This window comes from Crocuta crocuta, unplaced genomic scaffold (genome assembly GCF_008692635.1).
Source record: "Crocuta crocuta isolate KB4526 unplaced genomic scaffold, BGI_CrCroc_1.0 scaffold306, whole genome shotgun sequence".
Lineage (NCBI taxonomy): Eukaryota > Metazoa > Chordata > Mammalia > Carnivora > Hyaenidae > Crocuta > Crocuta crocuta.
This window is the reverse complement of record NW_027529630.1, coordinates 317228-333314: the sequence shown is the minus strand read 5'-3', so window position 1 is coordinate 333314 and position 16087 is coordinate 317228. Positions and strand designations below refer to the sequence as shown.

General features: G+C 43.7%; 1 pseudogene; it reads right to left on the bottom strand.

The window, feature by feature from the left end:
- Positions 1–3359: 3359 nt before the first annotated feature.
- LOC144230045 (uncharacterized) lies at positions 3360–4001 on the bottom strand (annotated as a pseudogene).
- Between the last annotated feature and the right edge of the window lie 12086 nt (positions 4002–16087).

Sequence of the window (16087 nt, the reverse complement as noted above, 5' to 3'; positions counted from 1 at the left end):
ATGCAGGGATTGAACTCCCAAACATGAGATCATGACCTGAGCTAAAGTCGAGTTGGACACTTAACCAACTGAGGCACCCAAGAGCCCCTCATTCTTTTTTGATGGCTGAGTAGTATTCTCATATATTTCTATGTGTGTGTGAATGTATGTATATACATACGTGCACACAAATACACCATATCTTCTTTATCCATTGATCAGTCAATGGACATTTGGGCTCTCCTCATAGTTTGGCTATTGTTGATAATGGTGCTGTAAACATCAGGATGCATGTGCCCCTTCAAATCAGTATTTTTGTATCCTTTCAGTAAATACTTGATGAAATTTCTGGGTTGTAGGGTAGTTCTACTTTTAACTTTTTGAGGAACCTCCATACTGTTTCCCATAGTTAGCCCTTGTCTTTAAAATATTTACAGAACTTTTCCCTCCCCTCCTTGGAGAGCCCGCGATTTCTAGATGGTGGAAATTCTTCCAAGGGCCAAAGACTTGCCAGGCAATAAGTCAAGTGGTGAAAAAGTGGAGGTTTTGGGAAGCAGAATCCTCTGCAGTAAATTGCTCAGCAGGCGAGGTACTGGCTGCTGCTCTACCCACTGTTAATGAATCATATGTGTGATCCTTATAGGGTAATATAAGTTCATTTAATCAATATAGGAAGAACAAGAGTGTCTTAGGCTGGGCCAGGATTTCTGGATTGAGGCCTGGGGGCCATGTCAATAGTGGGCAATCAGCAAACTCTCTCAGCTGGCTCAGTTCTCAGAAGCTTCAATAGAGAACTTAATGGAACCTCTCCTGGAAGTGCATTCCCTCCACCCAGGTCAATGCCCACTTCCTGGTCAGCACCCTGTAGCACCAGAAGCCCTCTGCAGTGCCAGAGCCCAGGACTGGGCTCCTGTCTCCTCATCAGGACCAAATAAAGCAGACACCTTTACCAAATGTTCTCATTCTTTCATGATCTTGCTGTGTTTTCCTACCAGAGGCCAGGAGCTCAAGTTCCCTATGTTTCTGGTGACTATATGCATGCAGAAGAAACAGCTTTATGAACAGATGATGAAAAATTTTGCATTTCCCAGGATGAGAGTCCCTGGCCTTCATGAGCTGGAACTTCTCCATCATATGTTTTCTGTACTTTCTTGCTTTTTACATTAGCAAGAGAGAGAATGAAAACACAAAACAGGAGAGAATCAGCAGCCCCTCTTTATTATGGTGTGAAAAACAGGAGTCTGTCATCACAGAGAATCAAGACATTTTCCCTGGGCTATAACCCAGGGACACTGCAAACATGGATTTAATTCAGTGACATGAAACCTGGTTAAATATCCAGTTAAATATCCATAGAGATCTGTTTTAATTCAACTTTGCCCATGAAATGACCTGACAAAGTCTCTAATAACACTTGTCTTTAATTTCATAAAATAATGCTGAAGTGATTATATGCAAATGGAGATTTTTCATTGTGTGTGTGTGGGGTGGGGGGAGAGAGAGAGAGTGAGCAAACATGAATGGGAGAGAGGGGCAGAGGGAGAGAAAGAGAGAATCTTTTTTTTTCTTTTAATGTTTTATTTATTTCTAGGAGAGAGAGAGAGAGAGAGAGAGCATGAACAGGGGAGGGTCAGAGAGAGAGGGAGACACAGAACCCGAAACAGGCTCCAGGCTCTGAGCTGGCAGTCAGCACAGAGCCCGACGTGAGGCTCGAACCCACGAACCGCGAGATCATGACCTAAGCGAAAGTCGGACGCTTAACCGACTAAGCCACCAGGCGCCCCTAGAAAGAGAGAATCTTAAGCAGGTTCCATGCTCAGTGTGGAGCCTCACACAGGGCTTGATCCCACAACACTGGCATCATGACCTAAACTGAAATCAAGAGTTGGGGGCTCACCCGACTAAGCCACCCAGGAGCCACAACTGGGGTTTTTCTTAATGGTGATGCTTGATGTTGAGAAAGTCTGGTACTATTGCTCTAACACATATTTGACAGTTGAGGTTTATTTTTGTTATGTATCTTCTGATGTCTGGTAAGAGATGGGTTCATTGAAAGGTTTTCCCACACTCGTTTTAGTCATAAAGCTTCTCTTCACTATGGATCGATGTTTAGTAAAATCTGATTGTTGACTGAAGGCTTTCCCATATCACCTACACTCAAAGAGCTTTTCTCCATATGGAATCTTTGACACGCTTTAAGAATTGAGCTAACACCAAAAGCATCCCCATAATGGTAACACACAATAGGGTTTTGTTCCAATGTTGATTGACTGATGTATAAGATTGAGTTTTTAGTGAAGGTCTTCCCACATTTTTATATTTATGGGTCTTCTGGTGCTCACATGAAGACCTTCCCCCTACTTGCTCCTGTCCAAAATCAATTTGCTTCTGTTTATTGAGACTTGCCCTCATACAGAAGCCTTGACACCGAAGATATCCCCAAGGCTTCTCTGATATCCAAGATCATTCCAGTATCTAAAGGTTCTCCCACAGTGTTTACTTTCATGGGACTCAGCTCCAGGAAGTCTTCTCCATTGTGTAGTGTAATGGGACTTGGGTTTACACTGAAGGTTTTTTCCAGTTGAGGATACTCAGAGGGTTTCCTTGAATTTGGACATGGTGGTGCTTAGTCAGGGCTGCTGGTGTGTCAGGGTTTCTTTGATTAGGGAGAGACACTTTTGGGCCAATGACTTTTCCACTCTTACATTAAGCAGCTGCTTCATACATTACAGTTGAAGTTGAAAAGTGTGCACAAGCTCCGTGGAGAATTTGTCACTCCCAGAGCACTGACAGGACTGAACTTCAGAGCAAATTCTACCAGGTGTCTTAGTCGTTTTATCAGGGTGATGCTCTCTTTGGCTTGAGGCAATGTAAGCTCTGCTTCCTCAAAGGAAGCTCTGCTTCCTCCTACACTTGGCTAAATGATTCAGAAGCTCCTGGACTTGTACAGTGCAGAGGCCCTCAGGAATGTTTCCATTTAGTCCTCTGAAAATCGCCCCCTGTATTGGACTTCTTCAAAACTCTGCTTTGAAATGGACTTCTTGTTTAAGACCCGGAGTCAACATCTTTCTCTGCTTTGGATTCGGGTTGGGGTGGGATATGGCTATCACTTCAGTGCTGATCCCGGGAGAATGTTCTACAACCAGAAGATTTTGTTTGCAAATCTCTATCCTTATGAGTTGTAGAACTGCATTCTCAGAAGTAGGTGTGATTCTAGAGATTTAACCAGTCAACATTCTGATGGAGTCAGTTTTTACCGACCTCTCACTTCTTCAATATTCTAAGGGACCAAGTATCAAAACATTAACTTTAATATAGCCTAATTTTTGTGGTAACTTCTCATTTAAAAAAATGTCTTTGGAAACTCTTCACCACATAAATCACTGATGATACTTTCCTTTGGCATGTATTTTCTGGGTTTAGTAAGGTTAGAGATCCCATAGAAAGCTTTCCCACACTTGTATGGTCTCTGTACAGTTTGGATTCTCTGGTGAACAACAGGATTGAGCCTTGACTGCATGCTTTCCTGCATTCTCCACATTCAGAAGGCTTTTCTCCAGAGTGAATCCTGTGGTGGTTAATAAGGGCTAAATTCATGTAGAAGGTATTCCCACACTCCTAATATTCATAAGGTTTTTCACTAGAGTGGATTCTCTGATGTCTAAGCTCACACTAAACACTTTCCCACATTCATGATATTCATAGGGTTTCTCTCCATTGTGGATTCTCTGATGTATGATCAGGTGTGCTTTCACACTAAAGCCTTTCCTACCATAGCTACAAGTACAGGGTTTCTCACCAGTGTGGATTCCTCCATGCACAGTGAGGGTGGAGCACACCCTGAAGCCTTTTCCACAGTGAGCACGCTCATAGGGTTTCTCTCCAGTGTGGATTCTCCAATGTCCAACAAGGCCTGAGCTCTTGGCAAACTTCCCTCCACATTCACTACATGCAGACTGTCTTTCCCCCATGGGCTGCCCTAGTGCCTTTCTACCTGGTTCATACGCTGGCAGGACTTTCATACTCATATGTGATATACAGATATATCCCCATTACATACGCTGACACTCTAAGTGTCCATCCTTGCAAAAACCTTAACTTCAGAAACAATACCGTATTCATACTTTGATCCTTGATTCTGGATATCTGGGGCTAAAAGGGCAGAGGCAGGGAGGGGGCCGGGAGGGGCCCGGGAGAGGTCGACTTCCATAAAGGCCATGCACCGGGCACCTGGTGGGCTGCTCTAGGGCCCCGGAGGCTTCTCTTTCTGTGGTTTTTGGGCCAGCCACAACTCTCCTGTAGAGTAAAGGGTCCCTATGTAACTGATATTTCAAGGGTGTATTCCTGGTAGGGATGGGGAAGACCGTGATTCTCCCTTTACTCCAGAGGGAAGGCATTTCTTGCTAGATTACTTCTTTTTTTTTCTTTTTTAACAGTTTATTGTCAAGTTGGTTTCCATATAACACCCAGTGCTCATCCCCACAAGTGTCTTCCTCCATGCCCATCACCCCCCTACCGCTCCCCCCCACCCCCATCAGTCCTCAGATTACTTCTTGACTGTGTACAAGAGCTGGGACCTGGCACTCCTCAGGCCCAGGGGTCAGGAACTGGCCTCAGCCATTGTCAACCGAGCTGCTGGAGCTGGCTCAGGGCGGAGAGTTTTCTGGTAACAGGATTCCTGAAACAAGCAAAACCAGCTCCTCTAAAATGCTGCCATGCAGTTTTCCAATGGGAGTCTGAGATTGAGTAAGATTCCTCTTGCGGGCCTCTTCTTCCGTTACACTTCAGGAGTGCACGTTGTTGTTGTGACTCAGTAAAACTCTGGAGGGTGTGGCCAACAACAGGCTTACAACCCCAAGATGGGACAGCCTGGAAATGTGAGAAAGACCTTCAGCCAGAACACATTTGGGCGCTGTGCCCTCCAGCCAAGCAGCACTCACCATGCCCACCTCAGAGAAATTCTTAACAAGAGTTCATAAGGTGACAGGTCTGAGGATATGTGTCCCAGAATATTTTGTGACATCTGGGAACTGGGTGTGTCTAGCATTGGGAGAGTAGGTAATTAGGGGAATTCAGGATGTAAAAATAACAAATGAGGTTTAAGTATTAGCAAGAGAGAGATCTTAAAAATGGCGATGAGTGAAACACAGTAAGAAACAGAAAGCCATTTTTAGAACAACACATTCTATAGTTAAAACAATTCAAACAACAATTATACATGTTTTATAAGAGTAAAATGCAAGCTTAAGTTAATATAGTAAATGCATTAGAATGAGCATGTATGTGGAGGTAGCGGGAATGGGTACTAAGAATAAAATATAGATGGGCCTCATACACACTGATGATGTTTATGTGCTCCAAAATGAGGATTATGACTAGTCCAATACTCTGTACACTAGGTATGATCAGAGAAAAAACAAACAGAAATTGTTAATTAATGATTCAGCTGTTTTTGAGCTGATAAGACAGAAGAAAAATTCCGAGTTAAATGAAAGTGTAGTGGCTTCCCATAAAGAATATTATTGATATGAAGTACAAAGGGTTAGAATAACTCCACAAAATTCAAGCTTTAGTAATGTCCTATGTTTACATAAATTACCCTTCTCCTCTTGGAACTACAGTGGCCCTTTTATTTGGGCCTGGTTCATCTCTTTATGGTACATAAAAAATGTAGGCTAAAGGTACGTAGTAGAATGGAGTGCCAACACTCTGGAAGAGTTAGGAATATACAGAAAAAAAAAATGATTGAATTGGTGGACTTGGACACTAAAGGGTGCCAAAAGAAATGGGGGCCCCAGGGTATTATGCTAAGTGAAATGAGTCAGTCAGAGAAAAACAGATACACGTTTTTACTCATAAGTTGAACTTGAGGAACTTTACAGAAGACTATGGGGGAAAGGAAGGAGAAAAAATCGTTTCAAACAGAGAGGGAGGCAAACCCATAAGAAACTCTTAAATACAGGGAGCAAACTCAAGATTTGAGGGGGGAAAGGAAAATGGGTGATGGGCATTGAGGAGGGCACTTTTTATGATGGGCACTGGGTGTTGTATGTAAGCGATGAGTCATGATAACCTACCCCCAAAACCAAGAGCACACTGTGTACACTGTATGTCAGCTAACTTGACAATAAATTATATTAAAAAAAAAAAAAGGAAATGGGAGCCTCAGAGAAGCAGACATCAGAAACATCCCCCCACCTCGTGCCTTTGTATTCTGATGGGGGTGTTGATTTTTAGGGTGCTGGGCAATGTGAAGGAGAATTTGGGTCCTTGTGGGAAACATGAAGGCTGAGAAAGAGTGTGAAGGAGTTCACAGAATGGCGGCAATGATGGATGGCATGGGCTTTTAGGGACAAAAATCCCCTCCTTTCCTGCACCTCCAACCCTACCTGGTGCCTCTGAGTTGTTACTCAGGTAGGAAAGGAATCCCTGAATGGACAGTGTGAACCTGACTCACCCCCGCCCTTGTGCTCTCTTCTCTTTTTCTCCTAGGCCCAGTCTTCCCTGGTGCAGGGGCTTCATTGCATCTAGAACATGAGGGAGTAGGGTTGATTCTACCAAGGAGCCTAGGAATCTTCTGAAAAGTCTTGGAATGACCAGAGGAATCATTCCAGCATGAAAGCGTCCATAACGACAGGGTTCTTAAATTTGCTCAAGAGAGAGTATGTCTCCCCTTGGGTAAACACAGGAGATGGCAGTAGGGACGCATTAGCAATTGTTAGGTTTTTGTGGTCTGACCTAGAAAAAAGCTTGTCAACTTGCTTTTAGGATCTTGGGAACCATCTGCCCTATGTTGCAGAGGGGGTGGCTCTCTGTGTCTCCTGACACTCTAGATTGCTCAGAGTGGTGTCCTGGGATGCTGCTGTCCTTTCCTGCCACTTCCCCACCTTATTTTGGGGCCTTTATGGCCAATGGCTATAAAGAAAGTCACATCAATTATATCTGGATTCCTGTCACCTGGGGAGGGTTGGCCTCTTTTCAGCCAGCCAGAGGAACATTTTTTCCTTATTAATTAAGCTGCACAACAGACTAAAACCCAATCCAGAAAACAGTGGACAGGAAGACTGACATGGATGTGAAATATACCCCAGGAAAGTGGTGCTAGGGACCTTTACCTCTGAGCTCTGTGGTGTGCGTTGCCTCTGGCTGAGGAGGCAAAAGTTGTTCATGTCCCCACACCCCAAAACTCTACCACAGAGTCTCTAAAAATAGCATGCACATTTTCTTGGTCCCTTTCAGCTTCACTTTGGTGATACCAGTGGGTCATTGATTCAGAACATGGCCCTTGAACTCTGGTCTTGGGGTAGTGGCAATTTAGGGTTCACTGACTTTTACTTCCTTCCCAGGTAAGGTCACTGAAATGTGAAAATATGTCAGATTTCTGTCCAGTCAGGAACTACATTATCTCCCAGAGTGGCAGTCTTGTCAGATAAGTAAATGGAAAGGTTGGAGTGGGGTGAGAGGTCATGGAGGAGACCAGGATGATGGGAAATAGAAGGAACATTGATAGTGGGCAAACTATGGAGGGAAAACGAAGGTGTGGGTGGTGAGGGCTGAAGGAAAGAAAGGAGGAAGGGTGGGTGTCGGAGTCCAGCTCCGGCCAGGTCCAGGGGTCCCTGAAGGATGAACGGTGTTGACATGGGAGGGGTGAGAGAGGCGCGAGATTCTTTCTGGTCACCACCCAGGCCTCTCTGTACTGTCTGAGACTCAACTTTATTTTATGATTTAGTGTTTGGGGACAGCACAGAAGTGGCATTCTGATGATAAATCCTTTTATCAGTAAAAACTTTCCAGAACATTGATTTGCAAAAGGAGGGGGAACAACCCAGAAGTGGCATTAGCATAGTAAAGGCAAAAGTTAGTTCTTTGTGAGCAGGGGTCAACAGCCTGCTCATCGATTAATGGGAGGTATTAAGAAAAACAGGTCTTTCAGGAACGCAATGTTGCTCCCATAACCACAAAAGAAGTAGTTCCTACAGTAAGTTCCTTCACAAAGTGCAATCAGCATATCAAGGCCAGAATGAGTCACTCCTAATACCAATTAACAAGGTGACTTGGGGGTCAGTACTCAGGCAGAAACAACTGGGTAGGGGTGGATATCGGTTGCCATCTGACAGAAAGAGTCTGTGCAATTTACCTTAACCTCACAAGGAGTTCTTTCTCAACTTATGAGTTCAGAAAATGACTCCCAAAGGTGGGGATACGAAAAGAAGGCAGGAAGAAAGGGAGGTACAGAAGAGGGTGGTTTTCTCCCATCTGAGTACTAACCAGGCCTGACCGTGCTTAGCTTCCGAGATCAGATGAGATCAGGCTCATTCAGGGTGGTATGGCCATAGACGAGGGTGGTTTTCTCATTGTCAAGTAACTTCTCACACTTACCAAGCTCTGTATTCAAACCTTAGTATCTGTTGTATCATCAAAATAGGAAGGCATCAGGTGTGCTCTTTCCTTTAACCTCCAACCACCCCAGTTTACAACTTAGAATCATCAACACCTATGATCTCCATGGGGCAGTGGCACCTACTGGCCAAAGGCTCAGGATATTTTAATCATATAGATTGGGTATAAGTGGTAATGACCTTAGGATGTGTCTTCATTTCTCAGTCCCTCAGTGGAAAATTCTATGCCCTTAAGGTTACAGCGCATAGAATGCTTACCAGCTAAGAGTGCCAACACAGTAACCATAGTAATTGCTATTACTTTCCTCTTTGCTCAGGGACAGAGTGTCCCTATTATTCAAGATCACTACATCCCACATTGCCCTTCAAATAACTTCTTTCATCACATCTAGACCTTGCTATAGCAAATATCTTTGATTTCCTGTATTGTTGTCTAAATCTCCTCAGGATGACACAGTTTAATACCTCCTATTTTCAAAACAAACCTTCCATGCATGTGTTNCGCGAGATCATGACCTGAGCGAAAGTCGGACGCTCAACCGACTAAGCCACCCAGGCGCCCCTACACCTTAGCATTCTTGCAGAGTCCTCTGAGGTCTTTTCTTTGCCAGATTAAAGCCCAATTCCTCCCATGCTGGCACTCTCCATCAAATTCAACATTTTTCTCAGTCTTAACTTCTTAAAACTTCTGGATCCTTTGCTTCAGTGAAACAAAAACCTGAATTCCTTTTATTGTGTCTGAGACAGTTCTTCTTTTACTCTAAATTTAAAGTCTGTTAGGCAACTATCCTCAGATGATTTTTATTCTTGTGCAACAGGCTCTCCTGCTGACTCAAATCAGTTTTTGAAGTAAGATATAAACAAATACTTAGTACATATATTTTATTTTATATTTTAAAATTTTATCTTATCTTTTACTTTAATTTGTTTTTTATTTTATTTCACTTTTCCTTTTGGTTCATCTACTCTCACCTACATACACTGATGCCACTGAAATCTAAAGTTCTAAGTCTTCTTCTGTAATCTTCAGAGTTCAATATCCAAATGGCACCAGCATATCTTTTCCTGTTTATACCTTAAGTTGAACTTAGCAAAAGTAACACTTCCTACTTCACCTTAATTCTTCATGTTAGTTCATTGTAGGACTTCATGTGCAGTCACTCTGTTTAGAAACCTGAGAGTCATCCTAGACCTTCTCAGATCCAATCAGTCACAAAGTCTTAGTAAGATTATTTCTACATGTTTCTGAAACGCGTTTTCTCCTCTCCATCACTAACGTGTGGTGCACTCTAAACTCTCATTCAAATTCAAAGACCCTTCCCCACTCCATTTGCAAAGAAGAAATTCAAATGTGGGCTGCCCAAGGATGCTGAGCAATTGGTTTCTAGTTCTAGGGGTAGGTTTTGTTTTGAAAGTAAGGCTAAGCAAATATATACTGAGAATAAATGTTTTTTTACCCCCATCGTCTGCTTTCTTTGGGGGTAATTGTTTCTTTCTCTTTAGATTGGTAATATCTAGAGGACAAATATTTGGATGAAGGCTTTAGTGAATGGGATCACAGAAGTCTGTTTAATATAGGCATCAGGTCAAAGATGAATCCTCCTGGCTCACATTTCATAGCTCAGCTCATAGCATTACTTAAGGCTTGGACCAACACTCAATGGGACTGTTTCTGTGTATCTTCCTGTGGTGGCAACAGGTAGCTGGCTACTTGAGGTTCTGGAGATCCTAGATGTGGGCTTCTTTTTCATGTCTTTTTCACCTTGAGTAAAATATTGAAAATAAAAGCATTTAATATCTCTTAAAAGGCATCCACAGATGCTTTATGCCTGGTGGGGAGGAGACGTCACACAGGAGTTCACGAGGGAGGGACTCCAGGTGGTCAGTCAGAGTCTCCCCGTTGGTGCTGCTAGAACTGTGGTGCTTGGCACTGTGGCGCTGGTGGTGGTGGCCAGAGGGGGGGGGGCTGCCTCTGCTGGCAGGCAGTGGACAAAGGCCCTTTCTCGCGCTGGCCCAGAGTATGGGGTTGCAGCAGGGGCACTGCAGGTGGGTGGTAGCTGCCCCAGGCCAGGGCCTCGTGGAAGGTGCTCCAGGTGTGGAAGCAGAGAGTAAAGCGTGTTGTTCATTGCCCTTGCGGACCAGGTGCAGGCAGCGGGTCTCTCATGCTCTCGGATCGCATGTGCCGAATGTACACCTGGCAGGCCTTCAGACTCAGCTTGATCTCCACCTGGCTTATCTGGGTACCCACCCACATGGTCCTAATAGGACCTGGGTAATCATTTTATTTAAAAATCCCTGTCTGCTTGGTCCAATATTTAGATCTTCTGTGGTTCTGTTTCTGTTGTTTATTGCCCCTCAGTGTTTTTAGTTATTTGGTACTGTTTCTTGGCATGCTCGGTACTATTTGATTTGGGTTGTGTGGATAAAAGACACTGTATATGAAAAACTGCAGAAGCTTTAGCTAATGTTCTCTTTCTCCAAAAAGGCAGATAAAGTACCAGCAGGTTTTGATCCCACTTTGTTAGCACCCATCTTTTCCTAGTTGCCCTTACTCCTAGAGCACAGCCCTTCTGCCTTCCCAAAAGTAAGCCGGGAGTGTTTACAAGCTCCACCCCACCTTCTGAGGCCCTGACCTGTAACCTCTGACTCCCCAGCAACACAGAGCTGCTAAAATTTTTGTCTATCTGTTTAGCCCCACAGCTGTTGCTTTTAACTTGGGTGCTGGGAATCTTGCCCTTGAGATGCACAGCTTACGAACTGAAAAACACCTCAAGGGGAAATTGCACATTAAATTTGGGGCTCATTTCTCTAAGATTCCTTCTTCTATTTCAAGTCTCAGACTCCATGGCATCTCTGAACTCCAGCTTCCTTCTTTCCAATCCACTGGAAATGCCACCAGCCTAGCGCGCCCCCCCACCCCCTTCAGTGTAGTCTATTTCCTGCACCTGGACTCAGCAAATGCTCTGAGGGAAAAAGCACAGGCAACTGTGGCATTGCCTAGGTGCACCTACATTCTCTGCAGCAATTTTTCTCCTTCAAGTGCTGCCTGGCTTGATTTCTCCCAAATACCTTCAGTTACTTTCTGTATTTTATCCGGCTGTTACATTTACTATTGATAGGAGGATTAGTGTGGCATAAGCTACTCCATTGTGCTTGGCTGTGGAGGCTGGATATACTTATTGCTCATCCACAGATGTCCTAAAGCTCCAAGGTACTGACTGGTTTAAGTTTCATTCTTGGTCACCTGAGTGGTAACTGGTCTCTGCCACCAGGCTTGCCCCTTCCCATCCATGTTGGCATGGAGGCAGAGGCCTCAAGGTGGGACAATTTGAACATCAAAAAGAATTATATCTACAATGGGTTGAAACCCATCTACTATGGATATTATAAGCCAAGAGTAATTCTGAGTCTGAAAAAATGATTTACCTTTGGAAGTTCTAGGAGGAGTAATTCAGTATTTTGAAAGCAGGTAAGGGGAGAACCTTAAACATGCTTCTCTTCTTCTTCTTCTTCTTTTTTTTATTTTTAATTTATTTCTAGGAGAGAGAGAGAGAGACAGGGTGAGCAGGGGAGAGTCAGAGAGAGAGGGAGACACAGATTCTGAAACAGGCTCCAGGCTCCGAGCTGGCAGTCAGCACAGAGCCCAACGCGGGGCTCGAACCCACGAACTGCGAGACCATGACCTAAGCGAAAGTCGGACGCTTAACCGACTAAGCCACCCAGGCGCCCCTTCTTCTTCTTTTTTTAATGTTTATGTATTTTTGAGAGAAAGGAGACCGAGTGTGAGTAGGGGAGGGGCAGAGAGAGGAAGACACAGAATCTGAAGCAGGCTCCAGGCTCTGAGCTGTCAGCACAGAGCCGGATGCAGGGCTGGAGGCCACAAACCCTGAGATCAAGCCAAAGTCAGATGCTTAACTGACTGAGCCACCCAGGTGCCCCAAAACATGCTTTTCTTCTATAAACTCTATTTCTATTGCCACATCTTGAGCTTTCTAGTCTTCAGTGTAAGTGGGACACTGTTCTACAAACTGCTCCTAGCCAAATGCATTACCCCCTTTCAGGTATTATTACTCCACAAGACACTTCTGTGGCATAGCACTCAGCTCTTACAGAGACACTCTCCCTTGGCCTTGGGAGTACTCATTGTCAAGTTCTCCTCTTGATGGTCTATTCCTCCTCTCCCTTGCTCCTTAGGCCCCAGAGCCCATCTGAGGTGCTGTCCCTAGCCCCACCAGATCTCACCTACCATATTTAAATTTTCCCTTTTCCATGGTTTGCGGCAGGAGAGAGGCTGGGTCTCCAGCTACCCAGGTCCTTCCTTAGGCTCTCTCTGGACTTGGCTCTAAGAGCCATGTTCCACAAAGTCCGAGGTCACCTCAGGGGCAGATGGGAGGTGGCTGTGTGCCTCAGGCCTTGCTCCTCCAACGCCAGGGAGGGGAAAAGGTGAGAACAGGAAGCTCTGTCCTGGGGTGCATCCTCGGGATGCCCTGTCTGGTTAAAGGCAAAGCAGGGGGCACCATGGGGTGCTGTCACTGTATCTGGTGGCTCCACTCCTACCCAGGGTTCCTCAGCCTGGATCCCGCTCCCCTCACCCAGCTGGGTCCTCCTCAGTGAGACCACAGTAACAAGGACATAAACCTCAATTCTCAATCACCGTGTAATGAAACAGATGGTATAGGTATCTTAGAGGTGGACTAACTTAGGGTTAGTGTAAGTAGATTGTTAATATCTGTCCCACGCACTATAAGGGAGCTGTAAGATGACAGCACAGGAAGAAATCTTGGTTACTTGAAGGCCTGATGGTGCGTGGGAATGCTTTCTGAATGCTATTAACTTACTGCCTAGGCTTAAGATCCAAGGAGGGAACATGGCAGAGATTGATTTTGGTATCCTGAAACTGTACTCTCCATGGACCCAAAAGCCAAGGTGAAATCATGAGTGGAATATAGACCAGGAGACTGTAAGGCTTTCTTTAGGTGCTTCAGAGGAGAGCTGCTGCTTACTCTGTTCTTTGCCACCACCCTTGTGGGGAGTAGAGACCACTTTGCCTTCCACCATCTCTGAGTATGCTCCCATTTGGGGTCTAGGAACAATCAGACTTGCACCTCAGTGAGCTGAATACATGAATCCTTTGTCAGTGGGCCCAGCAGGAAGAAATGGTTAGTCAGAACAAACTGCACATTTACCCACTGACATACAGGTACTAGGGGACAAAGAAGATGACTCAGATAAAAGGTAAATTCCATTAAAGAAATTGAAGGAGGAGGATGACAAAAAGTATTTTATGAGTCCATAATATAATTTCCTTATAAATAATTTTGTGAATGAATTGAAGGAAGAGATGGTTTTTCTGAGATACAAACTAGATTTGAGATATATCTCAAAACAAGCAGCAAAAAATATAAAACTTAATCAAGAATAACAAAATGTAAGTTATTGGAAGCCCAGAAGGAGTAAGGGGCATCAATGGTTTATAGACAATAATGACAATAATAATAGTATGCTAGTACACAAGTATACTATTTCTTGCCCTGCCCTGCCCTGCCTTGCCCTGCCCTGCCCTGTCCTGCCTTGCCTTGCCTTGCCATTCCTTTCCTTTTTTCCTTTCTTTCTTCACTTACTTCCAAGACTATTTAAATTCAGATTAGTTAACATATAGTGTAGTATTGGTTTCGGGAGTAGAATTAAGTGATTCATCACTTACATGTAACAGCCAGTGCTCATCCCAATAAGTGCCCTCCTTAATGCCCATTAGTCATTTAACCCATTTCTCCTCCATGGCCCCTCAGTTTGTTCTCTATAGTTAGAGCTTCTTATGATTTGCCTCCCTCTTTGTTTTTTATCTTATTTTATTTTTCCATCCCTTCCCCTATGTTTATCTGTTTTGTTTCTTAAGTTCCACATATTAGTGAAATCATATGGGATTTTTCCTATTGTGACTTACTTTGCTTAGCATAACACACTCTAGTTCTATCCGTGTCATTGCAAATGGCTAATATCCAAAATCTATGAAGAATTTATCAAACTCAACACTCCCAAAATAAATAATCCAGTTAAGAAATGGGTAGAAGACACAAACAGGCATTTCTCCAAAGAAGGTATACAAATGGCTAAAAGAATAATGGAAAGATGCTCAACATCACTCATCATCAGGGAAACACAAATCAAAACCACAATGAGATACCACCTCATACCAGTAAGAATGGCTGAAATTAACAACTTAGGAAACAGCAGATATTGGCAAGGATGCAGAGAAAGGGAAACCCTCTTACACTGTTGGTGAAAATATAAACTGGTGCAGCCATTCTGAAAAATAGTGTGGAGGTTCCTCAAAAAGTTAAAAATAGAATTACCCTATGATCCAGCAATTGCACTACTACTAGGTATTTATCCAAAGGACAGAAAGACACTGATTCAAAGGGGCACATGCACCCCAATGTTTGTAGCAGCACTGTCAACAATAGCCAAATTATGTAAAGAACCCAAATGTCCATTGACTGATGAATAGATAAAGATATGGTATATATATGCAATGGAATATTACCCAAATATCAAAAAGAATTAAATTGTAGAATATTTCTTGATTTGTTATAAAAGGCTCAGGGAGTTTCAGACTAGACCATGCTTCCTCAACAGGAGTGATATCACCCCTAAGGAGGCAAAAATGATTTGGGGGCTGGAGGTGGTGGTGGTGAGGAAAAAGTCTCACTCTTTTTATCCATAAAGTACACATGCAGTAAGAAGCTAATATGTGATATGGGGCGCCTGGGTGGCTTAGTCGGTTAAGCGGCCGACTTTCGCTTAGGTCATGATCTCGCGGTTCGTGGGTTCGAGTCCCGCGTCGGGCTCTGTGCTGACTGCCAGCTCAGAGCCTGGAGCCTGTTTCAGTCTGTGTCTCCCTCTCTCTCTGACCCTCCCCTGCTCACGCTGTCTCTCTCTCTCTCCTAGAAATAATAAAACATTAAAAAAATTAAAAAAAAAAGAAGCTAATATGTGATTTATCTGTGCTGTTAAAATTTCATAGGGGGAATTAGGAAAAAGTGTCTAAAAAGACTCATTAGGTGGGTGATAAGGAATGAAAGATTGAGAAGTAATGAAATAGACTGATGAGAAAGGAATACTCTGGCAAAGATTTTTAATTTTAAGGGGCAAGAGAAAACCCTTACATATATCACTTATGTGAACCAGAACAAAATGGGGGTGGAGGAATGTGAAAAAAAGAAAGAAAACAGAGGCAAGCAGTGAAGGTTGGGTTACACACTTAAGTAATTTATTATCAAGTCTAATGGAAAAAGGTGAGGCTTCAGGGAGAGTCCATTCTAAGTTATAGGGACTCAGAAATCAAAAGGGCTATCTCCAAAATAAATTAGATTAGATTAAGACCATTGAATTAGAATAAACAAAATGTCTCAGTAAAATCTGGGAATTAGGAATACGGTCAGTGAAAAAGAATTAAGAGACTGATAAAACTTTTGTTTTCAAATAACAGTAGGGAAATTGATCTAATTAGGAAGGGCAGGGAAAGCGCAGGTAACATTTTAATGGAATTGAAAATCAAGGGGCGCCTGGGTGGCTTAGTCGGTTAAGCGTCTGACTTTCGCTTAGGTCATGATCTCGCGGTTCGTGGGTTCGAGCCCCGCGTCGGGCTCTGTGCTGACTGCCAGCTCAGAGCCTGGAGCCTGTTTCAGTCTGTGACTCCCTCTCTCTCT